Source organism: Hypanus sabinus, chromosome 13 (assembly GCF_030144855.1).
Source record: "Hypanus sabinus isolate sHypSab1 chromosome 13, sHypSab1.hap1, whole genome shotgun sequence".
Taxonomy (NCBI): domain Eukaryota; kingdom Metazoa; phylum Chordata; class Chondrichthyes; order Myliobatiformes; family Dasyatidae; genus Hypanus; species Hypanus sabinus.
The window spans coordinates 93000855-93020369 of record NC_082718.1 but is presented as its reverse complement, the minus strand read 5'-3'; the positions used below and the strand labels follow the sequence as shown (position 1 = coordinate 93020369).

The 19515-nt window shown below is 42.7% G+C and overlaps 1 protein-coding gene across 1 annotated transcript in view; it reads right to left on the bottom strand.

Moving 5' to 3' along the window:
• The window catches only part of LOC132404159 (huntingtin-interacting protein 1-related protein-like), a 133151-nt gene that overhangs the window by 87551 nt on the left and 26085 nt on the right, over nt 1-19515 (bottom strand). The gene's annotated exons all lie outside the window — the stretch shown is intronic.

Sequence of the window (19515 nt, the reverse complement as noted above, 5' to 3'; positions counted from 1 at the left end):
AATACATACATTTCTTGAGTGTCTTATATGCATAGAAGTTAAAATAGATACTATATACTCAGACAAATGTTTGACTAACTGACGCTAAATAATACCGGATGTACCCGTTCAACTTCAAATCTGACTTAAAGACGGACTCAGGAACGGAACTCATTCATAACCCAGGGACTGCCTGTACTTTAAAATCATCTCTAGATTACTATAATATCTGAAACAAAGTAAATGCTATGTAAATAGTTGTTATACTGTATTGTTTAGGGAATAAAGACAAGAAAAAATAGTCTGTACATGCTCAAACAATGAGTGCTGGAGAGAGAACTTCCGGGTTTTCCTGATCCGCGGTTGGTTGAATCCGCACATACGGAACCAGCGGATAAGGAGGCCGACTATATACAACACACATCACCAAATATATTGTTCAGCACCTCTTGTGGGATAAGTAAAACCCATATCTCGAAGGAAACATCCGATTGCGATATCTAAAACATTGGCTTGGCACAATGCCACTCCCCATTCTTGATCTCAGAGACAGAACACACCAGCTCAAGCAGATTATTTGCAGGAAAGTTCCCTCTTCCCCTCGATTCTCTTCACTTTTAAAAGAGGAAATAAATGATCGTCACTTTAGGTGAGCCAACAAATTCTCCTTCGTTGCTCAGATCCAAGGGCACAATAGAAAGGATGCCCACAGACAAGATGCAATATATATTGTGGATGCAAGGGGAAATTATAGGATTCCAGCCTATGAAATAATCACACAGTCAACTGGAAAGGAGAAAATCAGCCTGAAAGTTCCTCACAAAGACATGGTCAAAGTAAGTGATGATACGCATCTGATCTCCAACTCTAACTTGCATCCAATTTTTGGGAACAACTTACGTGACCAGCTAATGAGAGTCTAGATATTGGTTTCAGCACTTAAGGTTATATCCCCTAGCAGTGGAACAGATGGGCTGTGTGTAGTTAGCTGGCTATACTCAAAAACTCCCAAACTAGTAACTTTACAACCACGGAACCTGACTACAAATACCAGTCAATGCAACGATTTGGGAAGTAGAGTACTGACTTATACTGAAAAAGGCACACTCTACGATTGTAGCCACAGGTGTTATATTAGGTTTTATTCAGTCATTTGCAACCATTCCAAAAACTATACTTTTAAAAGTTTGTCACAGGTAATTCAGTTACACATTACATATAACACTGCATATTTGTTTTACAGCTAAGGAATAAATCCGTGAAGGTTCCTGAAAATGTAATTTATGTTGGGTTATTTATTAAACAAGGATGACTATTCCAACAATTCCTGTAATAAAACAGTAATTAGATTCATTGCAAGGCATTTTGGGACATCTCAAGGTCTTCTTGTGCAAGACCATTAAAAAGATTAATATTCATGCACCACATTAATATTAATATTTTAATACCCTGGCACAAGAACACTTGTTCTGACATCCTATGGCTTTAGTCCATGCATATAGAGCACGTTACATTTAAAAGATTTTCAAAGATTAAAACATTGAGCAATATTTAATGGTTCTGAACAGCTAAAGATTTAGAGCCTGGTACCGTGAGAATATGGAAGCTAGACTCTCATTCAAAGGAGTCATTGCACAAGTTGAATGTAAGATTTCTGTGACTAGCCCTCTGAATACAACTGAAGGGAGCTGTACTAATTCAACTGAACTCGTCAGGTAACGAAACAGCAAGGACTGAAGGCTGCAGACTCATTGGCACCATCTGTTTAGAGACAATCTCCAGGACCATCATGTATCAACTGGCCAGTAAAGCTCAGCCACCTATTACTTACAGTATCTTTCAAAACCTGCCGCGCATTGTGTACATCAATGGTAACTGCATGAATGCTAAAGAAGTACGTAAACTTCTTTTAGTAACTATGTTCTTATAAAAAGTTATTCCAATGCCAATTTGACCCAAAGTTTCTTTTGGTGAGCTACTACAAAAAAATTTCATTATGCAAAATTTAATAGAATTAACATATATAACCGATGTGCTGACACTGAAGAGGGTTCAAAGAAGTTCGCAAAAATGATTCCAGGATTGAACAGCTCGAATGAAGAGCGATCGATGGCTCTGTGCTTGTACTCACTGGGATGCAGAAGAATGACGAGTGACCTCATTGAAACCTATCGGGTGTTGAAAGGCCCCAACGGACTGGATGTGGAGAGGACGTTTCCTAGGGTGGGGAAGAGTTGCGGAAAAGAGGACACTGCCTCTTTATAGGATGGAGGTGACGAGGAATTTCTTTAGCCGGGGAGTGCAACTTGTTACCACAGGCGGCTGTGGAGGCCAAGTCGTTGGATATATTAAAGGCAGAGGCTGATAGATTTTTGATTAGTCAAGGCATGAAGGGATAGGGAGAGAAGGTAGGAGATTGGGGCTGACAGGGAAAATAGATCAGCCGTGATGAAATGGCATTATAGACTCCATGGGCCAAATGGCCTCATTCTGCTCCTACATCTTATGGTCTTAAACTTTTACAAACATGCAGATTGACTCCTCAAGTTGTCAGAGGAAGTGGCTGAGGCAGGTAGGTTAACAACATTTGAAAAGGTACTTGGCTGGTACAGTATGGATAGGAAGGTTTATGGGGATATGGGACTCATGCTGGAAAATACAACTAGCTTAGCTGGGAATCTTGGTTGGCAAAGACTAGTTGAGCCAAACAGCCCATTTCTGTGCAGTATGATCTCGTGGCTCAGAAGCTCAACTCTCCACAGAGTCATGGAAGAAAAGGCATCGTATTTGTTCAAAAACATCAATTGAAATGAAATTCTGAGGTTGTGAGCAAGGAAGTCAAACGGAACCAGTAACAACACGTCTGATTCTTAGAAATTAGTTATTCTGATGCCTAACAGCGCTGACAAATTACTCTATCTTCAGAAGCACAATCTGTTCACATGGATCATGCCAAAGGATATCCTTCCACATGAATCATACGTACAGTGTGTATTGCAACGTATCGTAATCTGACAGAAAGAAACAGACAGGAAAGCTTTCTACAATGCAAAGATGCAAGTTCTAAACCCACAGCTGGTTCTGGATCACCTGGAACTCTGCAGTTACTTTCCAGAATAAAGTTCAGAATCAGGATCAGGTCTAGGACAAACGTTTGTTGTTTTTTGCAGAAGGACTATGTAATATATATTAAAACTATAAATTACAATAAGCAAGAAATATAAAAAATAAATTAGAGGCAAACAGAGGGTAAAATCGTGAGATAGTGTTCATGGGTTAGGCATTGTCCATTCAGAAATCTGATGGCAGAGGGGTAGAAACTGTTCATAACATGTTGAGTGTGTGTCTTCAGGCTCCTGTATCTCCTCTCTGATAGTAGCAATGAGAAGCGATCATGTTCTAGCTGATGGGTTCCTTAATGATGGATGCTGCCTTTTTGAAACATTGCCTTTTGAAGATGCCATGATGGATCTGTCCGGGCTTGCAATCCTCTCCAGTCTTCTTTTTTCCAATTCTGTGCAGTAGCCGCTCAAAATGATGCAACTGTATAGAATGCACTCCACGGTACATTTGCAGAAATTTGCTAGTCTTTGGTGACATACCAGATCTCCTCAAATTCCTAATGAAGCAAAGCCTCAGGCACACTTTCTTCATGATTGCATCAACATCAGTTCTCTGAGATGCTGAGCCCAGGAACTCAGAACTGCTGATCCTTCGATGAGGACCAATGTTCCCTCTAAGGTCTTTTGCCACGAGCACACAAAGGAAGTTAAGCTGCACACAAAAGGTTGTCACCCTCTACCTCACTGGCAGGTTAAGCATATTTCACAATCGTACAAGATCAGATTTCCTTTTCTGGTTTCTGATGCAGACAGTGTTGACAACGTGGAGTTTGCAATGACTTGTCTGCAGGTTTTAGAACTGACTTACTTATACTGTTTTTATTGAAGAAATTATTCAACATGCACATATTGTTGTCACTGGGCAAAAAATCGCACAGAACAAGATCTTTGTGCACACTGGTCATTACAAGTTAGAAGGAACACTGATGAGAACTGGTGAGAGTTCTCCCAACTTCCCATTCCTGAAGTCCACAATCAGTTTCTTGACCTTACTGGCATTGAGTGCAAGGTTGCTGTTGTGACACCACTCAACCAGCTAATCTAACTCACTCCTGTACGTTTCTTTGTCACCATCTGAGATTTTACCAACAACGATTGTGTCATCAGCAATTTTATAGTTGTCATTTGAGCTGTACAGTAAAGGGTTTAAAGAGAGTAAAGCAGTGGACTAAGCATGCATCCTTGAGGTGTACCAGTGTTTACTGCCAGCAAGGGAGAGATGTTATTTCCGATCCACACTGACTACAGTCTCCCAATGAGGAAGTCCAGGATCCAGAGGGAGGTACAGAGGCCCAGGTTTCAAAGTTTGCTTATTGCTCTGAGGAAATGATGGTGTTGAACGGAGCTGCAATCAATAGACAGCCGCCTGATGCAGGTATCTCTGTTATCCAAGGCCGAGCAGAGAGGCAGTGAGATTGCCAAGTTATAGATATTGAAATAATTGATCATCACACAGTCTTCTTATCATGGCAACGTGAGGCACCATTGATGCACCTGAGAGTTTCCAAGTCTGATTTCAAAACCATTGTACTGTAGAGAATCTCAAGCCTTTAAACCAGGAACCCAAAGTTTGGGCTTTTTTGGCCATGGTTTGGATAGCCAAAGAAAGCCTTGCCTTGTCTATTAAAGGTTAATATTTGGTGCTGTTTAGGGATTTAAAACATGATTTTCTTAATCTGCATGTTAAAATAAATAAAGTATCTAAAGGCAAAAACCTAAATTTACACATTATTAATATTGCCATGGAACAAATTATTCTCAGACTTGTGACAGATCTTTGCATCTCCTGCTACATGGAAGAAAGTTCCTAATATAACTACCATGAATAACCTAAAGAAAAATATTTGACTCCAATCTTGAAAGGAATAGGAAGCCATCACTACACTGCAGGAGGCTAAAGCTAAACAGGAACTGGTTAACAACTCAATAAAGTAATCAGACGAGAAGATGAAGGGCTAGGAGAAGTTCCTAGCTGTCTAGGAGCCGTGGACAGCATGGACTTAGTGGGCCAAAAGGCCTGATTCTATCCTGCATTGCTGTACTATTCTATGGGTGTACAGACATCAGAAGACCACGTGGGACCAGCTTAGACGGGAACCTTGGTAGGTTGAAGGGCCTGCTTCTGTGCTGCATGAGACGCTGGAGTTCAAAGCACAAAGTCCAGTTCTCAGCCCCCAGAGGGTCTGGATATTACACTGTCTTGTCTGTTTCCGTGATTTACTGCACAGGAACACATTTAGAAAGGGCTATTTTAAGAATTGGTGGCACTGAAAGGGACATTGAAGTCAGGTATGAGGAAGAAAATGCAGGCCTGCAGACAGCAGACAAGAGAGCTCCAGCTGACCACAGCATCAAATATTTACATTAATGACACAAACTTCTGTTTGTTTTGGTTTTGTGCCCGAAACAGGCTTGAATAGAGTTCATGAAGGAAGAGAAGAACCAGCTTGATTTTTTTTTACCCATTGCATTTCCAAAGTTTGATGTTTTGAATAAAGTAAAATCTGGGTAACAATTGCAGCACGGATGCTAAAAGGTGGGAAGTCTGTGTTAGGGAGCAGAGCAGCATATCACACTGGACTTTAGGAATGCAGGTGGACAGAGGGGAGGAGGGGAGTTCTCCTTCCATTTTGAAGATTAAGTATGTAACTTTGCTACTATAGCTGAGATTACATTTTTGCAGTACAAAAACACTTTGAACTCGCTCGCAAGTTACAACATTACACACTGATTACCAACTTTCCTCAAAAAATGGTTCACAGCTCTAACAAATGCTAGCCAACTGAGTCCAGTTTGGACTGGTGCTACCACTTGCCGCAGAGCTTTTTACAAAGAACCTTATTCACTTCTGTCCCGAATCCCCTCCCTCGCCCTCAGCAGGAAAAACGCCATCTATTTACACACTGATTCGTCAGGCCACAAAACAAACATGAGGCCAGACAAGCCGGCCCCTTTCTCCTGTCAACCATGATGGGCTATGCAAGTAAGGGAAGCAGAAAGAACCCTCAAGCTCAGCTGCATGCTTCAATATTGACGGATCCCATTCAATGATAATTTTTAAATGTTGGTGTACAAACTTAGTGCTATTCATGAAATAAGCAGTATGGTTAATTTGAAAAGCATCCCGTCCCACCTTGCTGCTTATGACCATAGTTCCCAATGTTGCTGGCGCAGGGCTAATTGATAAGATAAGACATTGGAGAAGAAATAGGCCATTTGGCCCATCAAGTCTGCTCTGCCGTTCCATCATGGCTGATTTATTATCCCTCTCAACCCCATGCTCCCCATGACTGTTCATGCCCTGCCTTATCAAGGATCTAGCATCCTCTTCTTTAAGTACACTCAATGACCTGGCCTTCACAGTCGCCAATGGCAACAGATTCCACAGTTTCACCAACCTCTGGCTAATAAATTCCTCCTCATCCCTATTCTGAGGCCGTGTCTTCTGGTTAAAGACTCCCCCAACTATAGGAAATATCATCTCCACGTCCACTCTATCAAGGCCTTTCAATATACAATGAGATCCCCCTTATTCTTCTGAACTCGACAGAGAAGAGGCCCAGAGCCATCAAACTCTCATATGATTAGCCTTTCAATCATGGAATTATTTGTGAACTTCCTCTGAACCCTCTCAGATGTCACGTGAAGTTTATTGTCATTTAACTTTATACATATATATAAAATGTATATAATGCATATAGAAAGTTTCTTCAAACCAGGGTGCAAAACACAAAACACACGTAACACACGATAACTTCTGAAGGTAAGGATAAAATCAACTGATGAATCAATAACAAATAAAGTGCATTAAAGTGCACCCATACCAGAAGGGGCCAGAAACTGCTCACAATACTCCAAGTGAGGCTTCACCAGTGCCTTATAAAGCCTCAGCATCACATCCTTGTTTTTATATTCACAATAAATCACAAATGTAAGGAACATGTATTAATACAGGCAAGCGAGGTCCAGTACGCCACTTCAGCAAGGACCATCTGTACTAGATGTTCTTGAACATTAACCCCCACAGCACATCCCCACTGCGGCAACAGAGTAAATTAGAACAAGGAAAGCTGCGGACTTCAGCGAGCTGTCGGAGAGCAAAGATTAGAAAGGTTAGCTTTGTGTGTCACAGGTACATTGAAACAGAGCGAAACGTGTCGTTCGCCTCAAACCAAACAGGTGCCGTCGCGCCTTCAGCGCCAGTGTTGCATCCCATATCTCACTAACCCTGACCGTACATTTTGGGAATGTGGGGGGAAGCCAGAGCACCTGGAGGAAATCCAGGCGGTCACAAAGAGAACGTGCAAGCTCCTTACAGACAGCGGTGGGAATCGAACCCCAATCAGAGCTTGTTGGCTCTGTAAAGCGATTGTCCTAACCACTCTGATCAAGGAATTGGGCCAGGCAGACAAATACTCTACTGGAGTGGTGAAGGCGGAGGGGGCAACCTGATAGAGATTTATAAAGTTTGAGAGGCACAAAGCGGACAGCTGGTGTCCTTTCCTCAAGGTGAAATGTTCAGTACTTGGACAATAAGAACATAAGACACCAGAATGGGATTAGGCCATTCAGCTCATCGAGTCTGCCCCACCATTCATCAAAATGGCCAATTCAACTTCCCTTGCCTTCTTCCCATAACCTTTGATGCCCTTACTAATCAAGAGTCTTTCAGTCTCCGCTTTTAATATACCCAATGACTTGGCCTCCACAGCCACCTGTGGAAATGAATTCCACAGATTCATTACTCTCTAGCTAACAATGCTTTTCCCTCCAACAGCCATCTAGAGCAATGAATTGCACAGATTCACCATCCTCTGGCTAAAGAAATTCCTCCTCTCTGTTCTAAAGGGAGCCCATCTACTCTGAGGCTGTGCCCTCTGGTTCTAGACTCACCCACTATAGGAAACATCCTCGCCACACCCACTATCTGGACCTTTCAATACTCCATAGGTTTCAATCCCCAATCTTCCAAACTCCAGTGAGTACAGGTCCAGAGCCATCAAACACTTCTCATCCAGAATCATTCTCTTGAATCTCCTCTGGACCCTCATACAGGGTAAGAGGGCATGAGCAGGACGTGTTTATTTTTATGTACAGAGTCATGGGTGCCTGGAATGTGCTGACAGGGGCAGTGGTGGAGGCAAATGAAAGAAAGCAGATAGACAATGTCTACATGGACTTTAGCAAGGCCTTTGTCAAAGTCCTGCATGGGAGGCCGGTCAGGATGGGTAAGTTGCTTAATACTCAGGATGAGGTAGCAAGTTGGATTCTAACACAAACAAGAGAAAACCCACAGATGCTGGAAATCTGAGGAACACACACAAAATGCCGGAGGAACTCAGCAGGCCAGGCAGCATCCATGGAAAACAGTAGAGTCGATGTTTCAGGCCAAAACCCTTCGGCAGGACTGAAGTATCAACTGTACTCTTTTCCGTAGGTTCTGCCTGGCCTGCTGAGTTCCTCCAGCTTAAATCAGGTTCAACGTTGGCTTAGTGGGAGAAGCCAGATAACGCTAGAAGCCAGAAGCCAGTTGGCTCTCTGACAGGAGGCCTGTGACTAGTAGCGTGCTGTAGGGATTGGTGTAGGGTCGATTGCTGTTTATCATCTACGTTAATTATTTAGACGACAATGGGGTAAAATGTGTTACAAATGTGATGCAACTCTGAGGGGCGGAAGGGTCCTTTTTGAGAATCGAAAGATCGCTATTAATTCGGGTCTGGGACCCAGGAAATGAGAGAGAGACGTCCAGAATACACAAGATTTGGAATGTGTCCTGACCTCAGCGAAACGGAACCACAGATAACGGCCATTGTCTCTTGGAGACAGAATTGTGTATTGAGTACTGTACTATTCATTGAAGCCCCTCAGGGGACAACCAGAGTGAGCTGGTTGAAGGATTGCATCATCCCAACCTGATTGACATCTGAGACCCCGTGAGTAAGGATAAAAGAGGGGTCTGGGGAACAACCCCTTTAGGCGCACCAGGAGAAACGCTAGAAATCCTGTGACAGCATTTAATAGCGACAGCCGGTGGGGGCTCGTGTGCGTCCTCCCTTGCCTGGGTTGGCGAGCTCACCACAGAAGAAGGGTTTAGCTAAAGGAGAGGCCACAAGTGAAAGGCCACGACAACAAGACTCCTGATGGATCGAAATCATAAAAGGAAAATCGGCAAGTTTTTCTCCCAAATCTCTCTCTCTCTCTCCAACCATTGCAACCCAGCGGTCCCCAAAGGCTGCAGCCTGCATGAACTGAATGAACTTTATATTTCCATCGGACAATAAATTATCCCCTAGACAACAATAGAGCTTATTTCTTATTGATTATTATTATACCCGCACTTTTAGATTTAGTATTGACAACGTATATTATCTGTATATTTGCATTGATATTATTTGTGTATTTTTACTAATAAATACTGTTAAAAATAGTATCATCAGACTTCAACGGACCTCTCTATCTTTGCTGGTAAGTGACCCAGTTACGCGGTTCGTAACAAATAGATCAGCAAATTTGCAGATGACACCGAAACTCTGGGGCATAGTGGACAACAAGGATAGCTATCAAAGCTTGCAAGGTGATCCGAATCAGTTGGGAAAATGGACTGAAAAATGGCGGATGGAATTTAGTGTGAGGTGTTGCACATTGAAAGGCCAAACCGAGCTAAGACTTTTGTAATGAACGGTAGAGCAGTGCATTGCGACGATTTGTTGAAGCTGTAAAAGACGTTGACTGTTTATTCATTTCCATAGATTTTGCCTGACCTGCTTTAAGTCCCTCCAACACTTTGTGTGTGTTGCATTAATTCAGGCATATGCAAAGCCCGACTGCACAGATATCACAGTATGTTCTACAGAATGATATAGTAAAAACAGAGTTGATCTTTTAGTTAATAACTTACTTGTTGTTTGTCCACAAAGGTTGACAGATCCCCAACAGGAATGCATCAATAAGGGCAGATAACAATGGTCTTTGAACCCTGATAGAGGCAATTTTTAAAAGCAGAGACCGATGTCGTAGACTGACATCCAAGTAGATATTGGTGTCCAGCAGATGTACTGCAAGTCCCTTCCTGATCACCAAACAGAACTAACAACCTTTCGACAAGCCAACTTGGCCAAAACTCTCTGCGTGTAGCAGACTATAAGACTGTAAACCCTTCTAATGATTAAAGATTATTCTCTCCAAAAGAAAGACGATAGCGATAAACGATTTTATGCACATTACCTCATCAGCTCAAATTTGTGTGTGTGTCATTTGCATTGCAATTAACCTCCCGTCCATTGATTCCGTCTGTGCTTCCCGCTGCTGGGGAAAAGAAGCTAATCTAATCACAGTCATCCTCCCTGCTTCTGTCTGCCAGAAGATACAAGCGTCGGAGAGTGCGAAACATCAAGGACAGCTTCTATCCCACTGCCATCAGACTCCTGAATGGTCTATCTCATGTACTAAAATGTGAATTCCTGATCTCCCAATCTACCACGTTGTAACACTTTCACTTCATTGGTCTACCTGCATCACACGATCTTTGTATTTGCCGCAGTCTATTTTTTTTTACCTAAAAGTAACTCTGTACGGCACGATCTGTCTGGATGGCACAGAAATCAAGCTTTTCACAGTACCCTGAACGCGAACATTTCCCTTTGCTCAGTTTGCACAATAACATTCACTTAAATAGAACATGCTATTTATTTGCAACACAAGTGAATCTGCAGATGCTGGAAATAAAAAAAACACAAAATGCTGGCAGAATTCAGCAGGCCAGACAGCATCTATGGGAAACGTCGAAACGTCGTCACTACCTCTTCCCATAGATGCTGTCTGGCCTGCTGAGTTCTGCCAGCATTTTGTGGTTTTTTTATGTTATATATTTATTTGTTTGTTTATTGAGATTCTGCCTAGAGTAGCCCTTTCCAGCCTTTCGAGCCGTGCTGCCCAACAAACCCGACTGAACCCTAATCTAACCACAGGACAATCTACAATGACTAATTAGCTTACCAATTGGTACGTCTTTGGGCACACATGACTTCACTTAACACAAAGTAATTTATGTGTCCCTCCACAGCTCTTATTCAGAAATCTGCTTTTGGCTTCTACTTGCTTCAGAACTTTACCTTATCATTCCAGCTGCAGAGCATCTATAAATCATTGTGTGAGGGACAGTAACCAAGACAAACACCAACAATGTGCTATTGTGCATCTTCTACCAACAGCTGGGATTGCTTTCAAAGCTCTATAAGTCATTCAGATTGTGCCCAGCCTCTCTATTCACTGAGATGGCAAGCTCTGCCAAGCTGTCACAGTTGCACGGTTATATATGGTTTGAGATATTGTTAAAAGCTAAAACCAAGGCAATTCTTATTTTGAAAAGTTGCCCCCTTAGGCTGATCATTTTATTATATATTAAAATTGTCATATGCTTAACTATGTTCTCTCTTTACAGACTGATTGAAACATTTTTTGTGGAATTCACGTTCCCGATCATACACTATTTTCTCTCTCTACACTCATGACAGTGTGACTAGACGCAACTCAAATGCCATCTATAAATTTCCTGATTACAGAACTGTTGTTGACAGAGTCTCAGATGACGACAAGGAAGCGTACAGGAATGAGATAGATCGGCATGTTGAGCACTCAACATCAGTAAGACACAGAAATTGATTGTGGACTTCAGGAAGGGGAAGAAGTTGGGAGAAGATACACTGGTCCTGATCGAGGGGTTGGCAGTGAAAAGGGGGAGCAGTTTCAAGTTCCTGCGATCAACATCTCAGAGGATCTATCCTGGGCCCAACGTATTGATACAATCGTGCCAGTGACTACACTTCACCGAGAGGCTGAGGAGATTTAGTATGTCACCAAACTCTCAAGCAATTATCTCTATGTGTCCGTAGAGCAGAGGTTCCCAACCTTTTCAATGCCATTAACCAATACCGTTAAGGAAGGAGTCCACGAACCCTGGCTTAGAAAGCCCTGCTGTCGAGGATTGCCAGTTTGATTATGAGCACCAGCCTCGCCACTATCAAGGACATCTTCGAAAGGTGATGGCTCAGGAAGGCAGCACCCATCATTAAGGACCCTCACCATTCAGGGCATGGCCTCTTCTCATCACAGAGAAGGTACATGTGTCCTGAGGATACACACTCAACGTTTCAGCAACAGCTTCTTCCCCTCCACCTTCAGAATTCTGAACAACTACCTCACCTTTTCATCCTCTCTTTTTTTTTGCATTTGTTGTTATACTTTTCTTATTGTAACTTACAGTAATTTGCTTTTATATTGCACTGGACTGCTGCCACAATTGAACAAACTGTGCTGTCTACATCAGTGATAACAAACCTGATTCTGATTCTGCAAATGAGATGCGTAGCCAGCTGAACGCTGTATGATAAAGCCATGCAGGGGAAGGCCACAACTCCCATTCGCAGTGTAAACAGGGCCAAAGGGTGAACAACCCCAAACCTCCGTCGCTAGATCAACAAGTTACCTTCGGCCCAAGGCACTTCACAGAAGTGCTACCAAACAAGATGGATGGGCCAATGATCAAAGGTTTGGTCAAAGGGAAGGGGTTCTGAGCAGATTATTGAAAGGAGAGTAAGAAATCAAAGGGAGTGAAGGAGGAATTTCACAATCTACAGCCTTGGCAATTAAAAGTATGGTCACCAGAGTGCGAGACCGGAATTGGAGTAAGTGTTTCTTTACCCACAGATAAAGAAGACAAGATAAAGAGAAGTCAGGCCAAATAGGGATTTCAAACTTCAAAAAAAATCAAGCGGTTGTTATAATGGTTGAACAAGAAGAAAATTAAAATATTTAAAATCCAATCTCAAGCAATCAACATTAGGCCTTAATAGGGCCTAATAAAGCTTACTAAATTCTGTCTTTTTGTCTTTCGTACAGCTCTTCAACTTGGATGTTACTATTACATTTGTATTAAGTCATTGAAAAGTCTCAAAGGCTTTAAAAGTTATCTAATAATTTTAAAATATTATACTTTTTTGGTTTCTCGCTCTTTCCAAAAAGTCATGATGCAATGGGAAATGGGAACATTCTTAATTGTATAACTTATTTGCTACTGAAAGTAGGACAATATCTACATGCTCCAAGGCAACATATAATATTAGTAATCAACATAATGGGATAGCATGCAGTAATGAGTGGTGAATAGACAGATGGTCTCTCATTTGTTCTCAAGGAGTCTCAAAATGTCCCACAATGAAGCTAACAAATGTCTTCTTTAAAACATTATCTCTGAAGGTCTGTAGACAACTACTGCAGCCTATACACACAGAGCAAATAAGATGAACAACTGATTCACTTATTTGTGGCAGCTTTGGTTAGGAATATTTGTAGGCCGGACACTGGCAAAACTCCCAACTTCTTTAAATGGTGTCATGATATCTATCAAGTTCAACTAAGTTCAACATCAAAAGAACTTTCAAAGGTAAAAGTAAATCTGTTATCAAAAACATATACTACGTTAAAATTCAATAAATAAGATTGGAGGTGAGGTTTGAAAGTCTGCCTCACCTGGAAAGGTTGTTTGGGTCCCTGGATGGTGAGAGGTAAGGGACGAGTGTAACAGAGGAAAGTGCGAGGGCACAGGGAGATTGGGTGGGAAGGGATTAACGGGCCAGGAAGTCACAAAGAAAATGGTCCCAGCAGGAAGTAAAATTGGGAAGGGGATGGTGATGGGAAAATGGGACTCGGTGGGATCCTGTTGCAACTGACAGAAACTGCAAAGGATAACCAGCTGGGTGTGTGTGTTAACTTGGTATTAGATGGAATACCATGGCGAGGCGGGTTCAATTCCCACCGTTGCCTGTAAGGAGTTTGTACGTCCTCCCCGTGACTGCATGGGTTTCCTCCCCACAGTCCAAAGACATACCGGTTGGTAGTTAATTGGTCATTGTAAATTGTAAATTGTCCCATGATTAGGCTAGTTAAATTAGAGGTTACTGGGCAGCGTGGCTCAAAGTGAGGAAAGGGCCCATTCCGCACTGTATATCAATAAATAAACAAAAGCAGAGGCGTAACCTTTACCTTAACCAATGCTTACAACCAACATCACTAGACAGATCACCGGGTCATTCATTTTATTACCATCTGTGTGCACAGCGACTGGCTTCAAAAGCACTTCATTTTCTGGATAGCCACTTGATGTCTTGAAGAGCACTATATAAATGCAAGTCTTTGTACAGAGATTCAGCTGATATTTTATGATCAGAAACAGAGTAGAGTTTGTATTATAACCTTCTATCTCAGGAAACAAGAGCTCTTAACGCTTATGTAAGTTGAGGTGTAGAATTTAAAAGTCAAAATATCCATGGAGCTTCACTTTTATTATAAAACCATAATATCAAGGAATAAAATAATGCAAACTCATACACAATGACAAGGCCAAAGGATTAATTCACCTCAGATGGTAACACTCAAATGAGAAGAAAGTTCAAACTCATTCTACACAATGTTCTCTCTAAGGTGTGTGCACACACATCTTTTGCTACTAACACACAGAATTTAAATCGTGCACAAAAGGTTGTCACCCTCTACCTCGTTGGCATGGTGAGTAGAGATCACGATCGTACACAATCACATTTCCTTTTAGCAGGTGAACGAGAGCAAAAACGGCCAAACCCAAAGGAGATCAAAGTTCTTATTGACAGTGTTCTGCCACCTGTTAAAATGAATACCTCTATAAATAAAACGTTGTTGCAACTGGGCAAAAAATTGCACAACACGAGATTTTAGCGCACACTGGTCACTGCAAATTAAAGGGAATATTAACTCCAAATTTAAGCAGGCAATCCACTCCTGTACTAAGGGACTGATGCATTATTTATGATCTATACATTTTATAAATTCACATTTGACACCAGTGTTGCTGGTCGAGTGGCATCACAACGACAACCTTGCACTCAGTGTCATCAAGATCAAGAGATTGATTATGGGCTTCAGGAAAGCACACCAGTTCTTACTGAGGGGTCAGGGTGAGCAGCTTTAAGCTTCTGGACTTTAACATCTCAGAAGACCTGCCCTGGACCCAAACACAGAGGCACATCAGTGGTTCCACTTGGTTAGGAGTTGGAGAAGACTTCCCACATTAACAAAGGCACTTGTAAATTTCTAAAAATGTGTGGTGCCGAGTATTCTCACTGGTTACATCCCAGCCTGGTACGGGAGCTCCAATGCGCAGAATCGCAAGAGGACACAGAGGGTGGTAGCTCCGCTGGGTTGTTCTCCGATCATGACAAGTCGCTTGCAAACGTTTTGTCACCGTACGAGAAGACGTCATCAGTGTTAACATCATCGCTGTTAGTTTGCCTTCAAGAGACGATGCCTCAAGGTGGAATCCATCGTTAAGGAATCTCACCAGCTGGGACATGCCCGCTTCTCTTTATTACTATCAGGAAAGAGGCACAGGAGCCTGAAGACCCACACTCAAAGACTCCGCAACAGCTTCTTCCCCCTCCACCATCAGATCTCTGAACAGACGATAAATTCACGAACATTACCTCATTATTCCTATGTTTTTGCACTGTTTGTTTTGTAAATTACTTTAATCTTATTGCTGCAACAAAATTACAAATTTTATCTCCTAAGGCAGTGATAATAAACTTGATTTGGGTATCATGGTTCTGCGTCCATGGCCCACGACGTTGACTGAACTACACTGAACTGAGGCTGAGGTCTGCTCTGGCTGCAGCGATGCCTGGCTTTGTGTCTTTCATAAAACTCCCATTCTGAATGCTACTTACTTATTTTTATTGCTTGCTCAGTTTGCTTCTGTTTCTCTCTTTGCACACTGGCTGTTCGATGGTCTTCTTTTAAAATGGGTTCTTTTGGGTTTCTTTGTTTTGTGGCTGCCTGTGAGGAGACGAATCTCAAGGTTGTATAATGTATGCAAGACACTCAAAATGTTGGAGGAACTCAGCAGGCCAGGCAGCATCTATGGAAAAAAGTACTGTCGATGTCTTGAGCCGATAAGGTTCCTGACGAAGGGTCTCAGCCCGAAACGTTGTCTGTACTTTTTTTCCATAGACGCTGCCTGGCCTGCTGAGTTCCTCCAGCATTTTGTGTGTGTTGCCCTGGATTTCCAGCATCTGCAGGTTGTCTCTTGGTTGTATAATGTCTACATACTTTGATAACAAATGTACTTCGAGCTTTGAGGTTACAGTGCCAGCAGCCCAGGTTCAGTTCTGCCACTATCTGTGAGGAGATTGTATGCTCTGCCCGTGACCACATGGGTTTCTTCGGAGTGTTCTGATTTCCTCCCACAGTCCAAAGACTTAGGGGTTCGTAGGCTAATTGTTCACATGATTGTAATGAGGCAGCACAGGCTTTTTGGGCCAGAAGGGTCAGTTAACACCCTGTATCCTTAAATAAATAAAAAAAAAACATACCAACATGTTTCCTGCTTTTCCTCTCACTGAACTTTAAAGAGAGGCACACCTAGAAGTTAATTAGTTGCAGGATCTGTCTGCTCTCAAACAAACTGGCACCCACATTTACCAAAGTTTCACAGAGTCACTGCCTGGTGTGCTTTGAAGCATCTGTGTTGCTTCAGAAATATTCCCCTTTCAAGTTATACGAACATTTGTTTACATTCCACGCTTCACATCCTAGTACCAGAGGCAATTTCATTCTAAAAACAAAAAGAAAATGACCTTGTAACAAAGTCAGTGCTGCAGTTGTACAACTATCTTAAGTACACAAAATGAAACAATCCTCACAAACACCCACAGTCCCTACATACACAGCCTAGTCGGCGAGTTTATTGCAGAAACACTACCCAGCTGTCACTAATCGAGTCATGGGGACGAGCTGGTACAGAGACTGTGTTCCACAAGGTCACTGTGCAAGCTACCCGTGCCTTCTGCCTCAATCCAGTAACAGGCGACAGATCCATTCCTTGGCTGTTCTGTCTGCGGAAGGCGGAGAAAAGATCCAGTGACTCTCATCCAAGATTCACACAAACACATCACAGAATTTAACAGACAACGCTGCCTCCATGTTTTCATTATATTATCATTGGTCAGAACCTACAGGCCGCCAGGTTCCTGTCTCTAATTTATTTATTGAGATACAGTGTGGAATGTCAATCCCACCCAACAATCCCCCAGTGCCCCAACAGGACAACTTACAGTGACCAATTAACCTACCTTCATTACATTATTACTACCATCATTACTAACCGGTACGTCTCTGGGCTCTGGGAGGAAACCGGAGCACCCAGAGGAAATCCACGCGGTCATGGGGGAACGTGGGTGGAATTGAACCCAGGTCACTCGCACTGTAAAGCGTCGTGCTAACCACCACGATGCCGCGCTGAAATCGGGAAGTGCCTCACATGGGAATACTGGAATTGCTTCAGCTAATAATGATTCTCCATGCTGCGCAATCCAAAGGTGACTCTCCCCAGAAGGGAATGGCACGAGCAATCACAGCCAGCAGAGCGGCAACAAGCAAACAGCTGGCCCAAACATTTCCAGCCATGACTCACATTAATGCATCCAAGGTTTTTCACAGCAACATGACACCAATCATCACGCAAAGCGACATCAATCATCATACAAAGCACCTTTTACCCTTTGCACCTGAGTATCGAGCTCCCAGAAAACAATAATTATTGAACAATCACAAAAGCAGCAGTACCAAAGGGGAATAAACTCTGCTCAGGCTTTCAGACAGGTACAGGTGTCAATTATGACCAACATTTTAATGGCAAGCTGCCATCTTCATCGGGGGGGGGGGGGAAGGGGAGGGGGGGAGAGGGGGACGGAGAGGGGGGGAGAGGGGGGGAGAGGGGGGGAGAGGGGGGGAGAGGGGGGGAGAGGGGGGGAGAGGGGGGGAGAGGGGGGGAGAGGGGGGGAGAGGGGGGGAGAGGCAGAGGGGTATTGATTCACCATGTTTTGCCAGAAAGATCACAGGTTCCATTCAAAAAACGTCAGTGATAAGAGTTGATTCGTCACATACACCGGGAAGACACTAGATCTTTTTTCAGTGGTATCTATGAATCACTTTGCTGGTGACAGAACATGAGCACAGCCACATAACTCAGTGTGGAGTCAGACCCCTAAACAAGCCAGTGTTCAGCCTGCGCTCAAACAGCAAGTGTTCAGCTGAACACGATCAATTTATTTCAAGATAGAGCAGGGTAACAGGCCCTGCCAACCCAGGAGCCATGACGCCAAGTTACACACTAACTTCCTACTTCTTTGGAATGAGGGGAGCACCCGGAGTAAGCCCACGCTGATAACGGCAAAAGCGTACTAACTCCCCACAGACAGCGATTGGAAATGAGCCCAGGTTGTTGATGCTGCAGTGGTGTTTCACCAGCGTGCCACCATCGTTACTGAGAAGGTAACATTGTTTTTGGTTCAATGAGCACCTTTCAGGGAGGCTGGTCATGGTACTTACTGGGTGTCACAGGTGAGTCATGGTGAGTCGCTGACCTTGGTGCGGAAGGAGACTCAAATGTACAAACGTGAAGATCCTCTCCCTCATGGCAACTGAAGTGCCGGGGGTATCTCCCCGCCACAAGTAAAGTGCAGCAGGGAAAAGTTATGGGAGCTGTGCTAAGGATACTGCACCTGTCCACACCTGCACAGGTAACACATAAGGCAGCAATTACATCAACACTGTTTGCATGCATCCTTAACCAATTTTGTGATCTTTTTGAAAGACCTCATCTGGTGCCATTGCTACACACAACACAAAAGTGCATAAAAAAGTTGCAAATTACATTCTAGGTACACCTTCTTTAGCTATGAAGGTACTTGAACCAATAAAAGCCTTTTGAGGGAAAGTGCAATAGATTTTTCTCAAGGGCAAGTAAGAACTACATTATTTTTTACAACCTTTACACATGAATAGATTCATGTCAGCATTTCCACTGCATTATTTCTCAATTAACTAACTATGGAGTCAGTATTCACAACCATAAATGTCACGGCATAATACAGTATTGTAATCTCTTCACAATGATTCTAGAAATTAGTTGTGTTCACTTGTCCCATGTGTCTTATCGGTACAGTTTAATATGTGTTATATAATACTTTTAAAAAAGAAATCCAATTTTTTTTTGCAACACACAGAACCTAGTTCAAGATCAGTGTTTCCTGGATTTATGCAATTACTGGGGGAAAGCAACCAAACAAGTTAAGTAACCAGATTGTGTTTCTCATTGAAGCAGAAAGTTGTTATCTGAACTGGTTAAAACTCCTTAGAGCAGGTAACCGCCTTAATTCTTCTTTTAGGCAATCAAGTTGAAAAGACACACCCTGTCTTTTCAAAACAATTGAAATCAGATTCAACACCAGAAATAAGCAAAACCTTTGCAAAGGGTAGACTGCTCTAATGTACAGTGGATTTCGGCTAATTGGGGCAGCTGATTAATTGGAACAACTCTTAAAGA